Source organism: Rhipicephalus microplus, chromosome X (assembly GCF_043290135.1).
Source record: "Rhipicephalus microplus isolate Deutch F79 chromosome X, USDA_Rmic, whole genome shotgun sequence".
NCBI lineage: Eukaryota > Metazoa > Arthropoda > Arachnida > Ixodida > Ixodidae > Rhipicephalus > Rhipicephalus microplus.
In genome coordinates, this window is record NC_134710.1 from 371569484 (window position 1) to 371579036 (window position 9553).

A 9553-nucleotide genomic window follows, 5' to 3' on the forward strand; every position below is an offset into this window, starting at 1 on the left:
GTTGCCAGCAAGATCTCCAGATTTGACTCCGCTAGATTTCTTTCTATGAGGATACAATAAAGACCACGTCTACACCCAACTGGCAACAGCGCCCGCAAGACTGAAGTCCAAAATAGCAGATGTGTATGGCTTTGTAACTCCATGAATACTACGAAACGCGATAGATAATGTGCTGACTCGGTGTATATTGTGTGTAGGTGCTGATGGAGGGCTGTTTGAGTACGCAATGTAACTGCCCATGACGTCTCAATGAAGGCGCTTTGGACTTTGCAATGTCGCTGATCTCTTCAAACACCTAGTTTTCCTAATATTTAGGAGTGAGCTATAAGAGCACATAACACTACTTTATTTGTTGTGTTTATTTATACGCACTGCGCTCTAACAGACGGGTACTAAACATCAATTTCTAAATGGAGACAAAGTACGAACAATAAACTTTTAAACCAACAGCCAACCATGCCGTATTCCTTGTAATCGTTCAGGAGAGCAATCGCACGTAATCGATGCAGATACGACAAAAAAAAAACTTCTGAAATAAATACCATTGAAATTTTTATATCCTTCTTTTATCAAAACGTCACCCTCTCCCCCACCGTCATGTTTATCGTTGGCCCGAAAAGAAAAAAACAACAACAACCTCTGTGCTGTGCCGAAAGCTGTCCTCCAGTCTCCTATCGCCATGCACGTGGTAGCTGCTTTTTCGTCGAAGTTTATTGTATTCGTTTCTTTCACCTTCCCGCCCCCATTTTTTTAATGGTACCAACCAATCATCGCTTAATGTCCATCGTAGTCACCCATAGCCTGTTCAAGCGACCTTCGTGCGTGAGAAGCCTTCGCTAGTTCGTTCAACTTACATTTGAGGACACTCAAAGCGCCGCGTGTTAGGAGGAAATCACGTGGTAATTTTAGAATTTCGCGCACTCTAAACAAACCCTTGAAAAAATTAACCAGCATTGTTATCTTACCGTAACCGAAAAGATTTGTTATTTCTGGATAACAGCTACAAGTCTTGTAATTTGCTCGCTAGAATCAGTATTGAAAATTTTCATTAAGCAATCTTTGGTAAGTACACTGCCTGGCAGATAAAAAAAATAAAAATATGCCGACGTGCTACACACAGCTAACAATAATACTGCGCTAGCTGGAGGCGGGTAGAACTTAGTTAAATTTTTTTTATTGTTTGGTGCTTTTTAGCTGAAACACTCTCTATGATCCCCGTATATTGTGCGACTTCGGAAGTCTTTTTTCGAGCGGTAACGGATTCACACGCGCACCTATTTTGCCAAATTGCTTCTTGAAATACCAACTCGCAACTCGAGCTTTAGCTTCAAGTAGATGCAACGGCAGTGTTTGCGAGTGTTCGGATATAATGTAACTGCTCCTCTAACGGGCCAGTCAACAGGCTCCGACATTTTTTTACACCCCCCAAAGAAGCTCGGTAATTCGTAGAGTAGTAGATCGCAGTGACTACGATCGCAGCGATCACAACCGCCATTATGAAAAACAAAACCCGCGCTCCTTTCCTATGCCTGGCCAATCTCGATGCACTCACACTGACGACAACTCGGCGATCGGCGATGTGACACAGCACGCAGAGCGTCGATTGGTCTAAACCAAGTCTCAACAAACAGTAGTGAAGTCAACGACAGTTCCTGTTCCCACCCACATCTACGACAGAGCTATTCAATCATGCCAGTTGCGAAACTCCCCTTATGCTCCATGCATCGAAATCAGGACACTTCACTGACCCAGTCTTTGGCAGTGAGGAAATTTTTGTGCCACCTGATTTTAGGAACACATACTCTTAGGCGCATTATTCGTGCTTTGTGTTGCTGCTCCCAGATGACGCGGCAGCCTGCTCCCCCCAAAAAATAAGAATTCCGAAAAAATCGGGCCAATGTCGTGCGTAGGATTTAGAATGCAGTATTCCTGGAAATTGTTGTCAGCTGCAAATTGAGCTACTGGGCTGCGGAGAAGCATTATCACAGGCTAAACGAAAAACAAGCAGGCATGACAGCAAGCGGAAGTGCGTTGCGATTGATCGAGTTCGCCGATGACATCAATCGTGGACGCCAGGTCACATGGCCGAAGTGCACAGAGTCACGACGACAGGCCTCGCCTTCCCCTTCTTCTAAAGGAGAAGGGTGTCGAGACTACGCGTAAATTTGAAACCAGCTGAACGCGAAGTTCTAGCTCCTGTAACTTTCCTGATATAGCACGTATTCACAAAATTCTTCCGGCAGGATGTTCACGAAGTAAAAGTGCACATATTTCCCTTTAAATTAATTTTGCACTTAGGGGTTGTTTACTGGCCCTTTAAATGAAAAGTGGTATGGCGAACGACGGTGATGATATGTGGTGCTTTATCACGCAACGGCAATATTGGCCAAAAAGGGCTAGTTACATATGCGACTATTGAAGAGAGGAAGGAGTTTCGGTGTACAGATGTAATGAAAGTTTTGTTGCCATCACATGCACCACTGCTAGACGCTACCAAAAAAAGGCCATCAAGATATCACCCCATGGGCTTCGTCTCATGTTGATTTCAGCGACAACAAAAGGACAGATGCATCATCTCCTTTCGTTGACTGTCGGTAGTTTTGAAAGTTCTTTCTTGGCTTTTACATGTCCGAGTTAAGAAAGGACTTTCAAAACGACCGACAGTCAGAGCTTCTATAAAAAGTAACTACCGAAAAATACCACTTTCAATAGTGATGCAATTCAATCACCCTATCTGCACTTTGTCACAAGAAAACGTAGTCGCACCAAGTCAACCTTGCTGTGCATAGTAAGAACACCCTCGTCCGCCACTCGTGCACGGCTGTTGAAAGAAGCGTTCTCAAACTCACTTCAGTTAACGGCCTGGGAGAGGGGGGGGGGGGGGTAGATGCAGTGAGAATGAACAAATTGTTAGCTAATATCTTCACACACCTTTCTCATATCCCGTATGTAGTCAAATTTCTGTAAAAAAATTGAACGTCACGTTTAGGAAAACAATATCGATGCTGATTTCCACGATGACTAAAATCTGTATATGCATCCAGAAATATTGAGCTTTCGTTCTGTGAGGATCTTACAACTAGTCGTTAGCGCATGTGATGATTGGCAAAAAAAAATGACACCATCTCTCGCTGATCGAAACTATATGTCTATATGTGAAGCAGTAGACGCTTACGCTTAAAGTGGTGGTGGAGCTAACGCTGGCGCCCATCGCGGCGTTGCACAGGAGAGACACTTGAAGAGGCGCGATGACCTGCCGTCCGCTTTTAGTTGACGCGCACGCTGCGAATTCTTATTGTTAATCAACACACAGAATAAATCTCCCCCCGGCACTACTTCGGAGGTCAAGATCAAGTGCCTATAGACACGCGGTGGCCAGTGAACGGTTGTGGAGCGTGAGCAACAGTATTTTACATCAGAAACTCGTTAGCAGACGCTGCCTACATCGGCGACGCGAGGCAAGAGAGGGGCAACGAAGCAAAGGAGAGGCGGAAGGATACGCACATGCGCATTGTTGGTGTGAACGCCATAGGAAAGGATGCCCAGAGGAGAGAGATGTGGAGCCAGCGTAGGAGAGGAGGCAAGGGGACGCACATGCTCAGTGGAGCGTGGACGCCACTGAATCAAGCTCACTCACACGATGCTTCGCATCTAAAAAAGTGCTTGGAACCAGTCTCGTCTCCGTAGTTTACCTGAGCTAACCGCTAATAATTGCAGTGTAGGACAAAGCAATGCGAGCATTATATTAGGCAGTGTTACAAAAACTTCATCTCGTGTTAATTGAAGCCCCCTATGACCACGCACAAAATGGCGGCAGGTCACGTGTTTGAAAATCTTGGTTTAAACTAACAGGCGCTCCTTCCCCATTGTGCATTGAGTGCAACGACGTTATGGCGAGATCCACTTGTAGATCCGGAGCAGCCGCTGAAGGGTGCTCCTTCCCCGTTGTGCATTGAGCGCAATGACACTATGGCGAGATCCACTGGTAGATCCGGACCAGCCACTGAAATCCTGGAGTGAGCACTCGGATAGCGCCAAGCCCGATGTCCGAGTGGAACACGTCAATTCCCCGCGTGAGGTTGCTCCGATAGTTTTTACGCATACATCACGAAGCCGGTGCCGGAAAAAACTTCCTTTTCCACTCTATAACTTTATATGGCGACTGTGTCGCCATTGCGAAGTACGCGTTTCAACCACCCAGCCGCTGTCGCTCAAAGCGAGAAGCATGCCAGAAGCAGCACGTCCAGCAGAGCCAAACGACGCCATTTTAGGAATGTAAACAAGTGCACAGGGTGGACACCGCTTCAAAAAATGCTGAACACAACCAAGCTTCCCGACTGTACTGAAAATGACGGAAACGCAATCTCGGAGGTCCGGTGAAATACGTCTCTGCTAGACTGAAAATGTGGTGGCTAGAAGAAGCAGTGTCACGAACGCTCAAGGCTGGGCAGTACTGAAGATGTATCTGAGATAATAATGAGAATATTTAGGAGCCATTGTCAAGATCTTAGTAAGGGGATTCAGGAAACACTGTTAAGATTCAAGAGTCTCTTTTCGTTATTAATGTCCCAAACAGCCATTTGAGGCAAGTTTCGCTTAGCACTGATTTTTATATTACTTTAAAAGGTAAGTTGCCCATACGTGAGGCTTATTTGTCATAGCTAATAGGAGTTCGACCTGCATCGTGCGTCTCAACTTATTCACCACAAATGCTTGAAACAGAGCGTTTTTCCTGATTCAGTTAGAATTGTTTTCCATTTTTAGTCATTGCTAATTTTTTTACTATTAATGATTGCCAGGTAATTGTAGCTAAAGGCGGCAATAGCGTGAATAGCGCATCGTCTCGCGAAATGTGTGCAACTTTGCTGTCAAGCACTCTCATTTTATTTCCTTATTTTGGTGTGATTGGGTCTAAGTCCTAAACAACTTATGAACACTCGGCGTAAGCCACCCACAATGTTTTGTAAACTTCGAGATTGTCTCAGATTGTGCTGCTAAGATTACGCGTATATCCTGCTGCAGCGGTCACATGTTGATAGAGGTGAAATGCTAGAGGCGCTTGTACTTATTTTTGATTTAACGTTGAAGAACACCACGTGGTGAAAATTTCCAAAACCTTCCACTTTTGTGGTCTTTATAATCATATATCAGTTTAGGGCATAAAATCTGAACAATTATTATTCGGATTACGCGCAGCACGCATACTCCTGTTAATTCGTGAGCTTACGTATGCACTATAGTTATAACGCTTTATACAACACGCTGCATAAATACAACACGCGTTTTGCCAATGATCAGACAACTGAACGCTGATGACACTTATTGCTGCTATCAGAGTACAGCGCGCTTTGCTTGCACTTTGAATGCCTTGGTTTTCAGGGCACAAATGAGTTTCATAAAGTGAGTTTTAATAATTAGGTTCATTTCTCCCATAGTGACCGCCGCTTTCTTCACAGTCACCAGCACGTGACAATACAATATTTCTGAGGAGTTTCGTGGTGCGCAAGTGAGTCTTTCACTCATGAGAAACTGATTAAAAGTTAGTGAATACATTCATAACGGATGGTTTACGACAGCAGATAAGAAGACTAAGAAATGTAATTACAATTTTATGCGTTGAATGTAAGCCTATATTTATACAATGTTCCACAAAAACGTCACTACCAGCGTCGTTGCTGCTGTGTACACCGCCTTCATTTCTAATGGAGGCGGAAATGTTGTAGGCCCGTGTGCTCAGATTTTAGTGCACGTTAAAATATTCCAGGTGGTCGAAACTTGCGGATCCCTCCACTACGGCGTCACTCATAATTAAATGGTGGTTTTGGGGCGTTAAACCCTACATATCAATCAATCAATCAATGCTGTGTACCACTGTTTTTGTATTGCAAATCGGTCTTTCATAAAGAAGCTGAAACTGCACATGGGTATTTGTGCCATCGGGCGAAGGCTTCTTATTGAAACTCATGTGATTAGATGACCATCCGCTAGCTGCTCTGCAAGCTCAGCTAGCAGTCGCTCTTATCAATTACAACAAGGACAAGCCAGAACTGCTGTCAGCGAAGTGTCTGCAGCTGTCCGTAATGTTAGGCAGCAGCCAAAACAAATCCTATCAAGTTCTTCGGAAGTACACTATAGTTTACATTGATGGATATGTGGAGTTTAACGTCCCAAAACCACCACATGATTATGAGAGACGCCGTAGGGGAGGGCTCCAGAAATTTCGACCACGTGGGGTCTTTAGCATGCCCACAAATGTGAGCACACGGATCTACAGCATTTTCGCATTCATCGAAAATGCAGCCGCCGCAACAGGGATTCGATCCGGCCACCTGGGAGTCAGCAGTCGAGTACTTTAACTACCAAACCACCACGGCGGGGAAAACTAGTTTACTTCAGGACAAAACATTTATAATACCAACAATCATCTCATAAAATCAATATTGAGCAAAAACATAAAATTTAGGCTGTCGTTTATGCGCATACGCGTACCCTACTATATTGTTGGTGTCTAAGAAAACCTATTAGCGAATGTATCGATGTATAATATACAATTGGCTATTATCGTATGGGATATCATTTCTATGTAAGTATCTAGTATGTTTCAGTTTCAGTTTCAGTTTATTTAGCAATCTTTTTCAGCAATCATGTTAAAGTACAGTGATTCAATGTTTTCATACAATGGCAATGGTCAACACAAAAGAAAATGTAAATCAGATTAAAAAGTGAAAAAGATGCAAAGACAGGAATTAAAAGCTGCTAAAGAGCAGCTTGACGGGATTCCTGACCCTGAGCAGATTGGCCGCAGACTCGTGGTAATGTCAAAAAAAGAAATAAAATTCAAGCAATTAAAACGAAAAAAGTACAAGAACACATAACACAAGCAAGTAAAATATCAACAAAATTTAGCAGCAAACTTCAACTGCAGACATAATGTAAAATTGCAAACACTGAAAGAATGTGGCATAATATGGGAGAACAAAGTGAGAAGGAATACAAAACAACATAATTTATATATATAAGAAACACTACCATGAAACAGTATGCATAACGAAAACACAAATACATGAAACAGTTCATGTTTGTGTATCTCGAATGCTTTTTGCATGAACATCTTGTATCGTATCGCGATACAATTTCAAAGTATCTTTTCCCAGCCATGCGTTGTCATATGCCCACCGAGAGAGAAAGCGCATTGCAGCAGCAGCAGTCACGGCGGAATGTGCACGCTCTGAATCGCCTCACTCTGTATTTCCAGGCGCCCGAAGTTCCTTGCTTGGCAGGCACTACTGCTGAGTATCGCCCTGGTACCCCTCGCAACATCGCTCCGTCACGCCCGCGTGTCGCCAGCTACAGTGTTCAAGGGATACGCAAGCAGCGGTTGCGCATCCTGCTCTGCACATCCAAAACGGGGCTATAAGGACCACTCTGGACTGCCTGGAATCCATTGCAGCAGCAGCAGTCACGGCGGAATGTGCACGCTCTGAATCGCCTCACTCTGTATTTCTAGGCGCCCGAAGTTCCTTGCTTGGCAGGCACTACTGCTGAGTATCGCCCTGGTACCCCTCGCAACATCGCTCCGTCACGCCCGCGTGTCGCCAGCTACAGTGTTCAAGGGAAACGCAAGCAGCGGTTGCGCATCCTGCTCTGCACATCCAAAACGGGGCTATAAAGACCACTCTGGACTGCCTGGAATCCATTGCAGCAGCAGCAGTCACGGCGGAATGTGCACGCTCTGAATCGCCTCACTCTGTATTTCCAGGTTGATGTGCGAATTTTAAGTAACTATTCTGTGCTGTGAAAATTACCGTGACTGCTGCTCAACGCTGCTTTTGACCTGTATACAATGCCTACCTGTGCTGAACTTGCTAAAAAATTGAAGCGCTTGAAACTGCGTTTAAAGAGCAATTAGAAACTGCAGTTAAAGAGTTCAAGGCGGAGGCTAGGAAAACACTGGATGACAAAGACCTTGAAGAGCATGCAAAACTATGCGAGAGCGTTAAGTTCCTCAGTGCTCAGTACGATAACATGTGTGTGAAGCAGAATGCGCTCATTGCAGAAAATAAAGCGCTAAGGGCCCATAACGAGTCTCTTGAAACCCGTTTGGCTGAACTTGAGCAATATTCTCGACAAAACAATATAGAAATTAAAGGTGTACCAACGACTAAAGGCGAGGACTGTACTGCCATTCTAAAGCGCATGGGCGATGCAATCGGATGTACTGTAACACCTGCTGACATAGACATAGTGCATCGTGTTCCCACGAAATCAGCAGTGAACAACAACATTGCTCGGTTTTGCAGTCGTGACAAAAAAAAAAATGACTTCATCCGCAAAGCTCGCAAGGCTCGGCTTCGCACCGGCAGCATTAGCTTTTCGGAATCTTCTGACCAGGCTATTTATACGAATGACCACCTTACTGCTGAGAATAAGAAGCTATTTGCTAGGGCACTGGCTCTCAAGAAAGAGCACCAGTGGAAATTTCTCTGGACAGAGAAATGTCGCATCCTGGCACGCAAGTCTGAAGATACCAGGGTCTTTCGCATAAGTACCGCCTCCGACCTTTCGATTTTCATTTAAACGACGCCTTACATATTCTGTATCGACCACTAAGTTTTTCTTTTTTTTATGTCTTCGATTACCGTTAGCAACCTCAAACATTCGCTTACGTTACAGAAATATTCGCTAATTCATTTTAATGCTCGCAGCATCCGAAAGAACTATGACGCCATTACCACTTTTCTTTCTCTATTGCACCACCAGTTTTCGTTTATCTGCCTTTCGGAAACGTGGCTTTGCGACGCAGACCGTAACATGTATTCTTTTCCACAGTATCAGGCAGAGTATTGTCACCGATCTTATGACGCGCATGGTGGGGCTGCAATTTTTGTTTCCAGTGGGGTTTCGTACACGCGCTGGTTTGATCTGTCTTTCACCGTACCACTGTGCGAATCTGTGTGGATCGAATGTGCCAAGTCAGCCCTAAACAACGGAAAAAAATTAATCATTGGCAGTGTGTATCGCTCTCGTTCATCTCCTGTTCTAGAATTTCTGTCAAATCTTGATAGATTACTTCACAAGCTATCTTTTGAGAATAAGCAAGTTGTACTGGTAGGGGACATCAACATAAACTTATTAGATATGGAATCCGGTGTCTACTTGGCTTACACGAACTGCTTCAGTGGCTTCGGCTACGACTCACTTATCACTGCTCCAACAAGATGTGGCCACCAGGGTTCCCAATCTCTTTTAGATCATGTCTTATGCAATTTTTCTCCCGCCCCCGAGGCTGGCGTGGTTGACACATACATTACAGATCACTTCCCCGTTTACATAACATTTAATGCTAGGCGCTCCAGTGTTGATAGCTGTTTTTACACATCTGTGCAGGATCATGACAAGTTTATCAATGCTATAGCTACAACTGACTGGTCACTTGTTAAGTCCGATATTCTTGATAATTCCTGCTCTGACGTAGAGGCTATGCTACAGAAATTCTGCGCTTTATTTTTAAAGGCCGTAACATCTAGTACATCAAGTGTTAAATGCAAAAAAC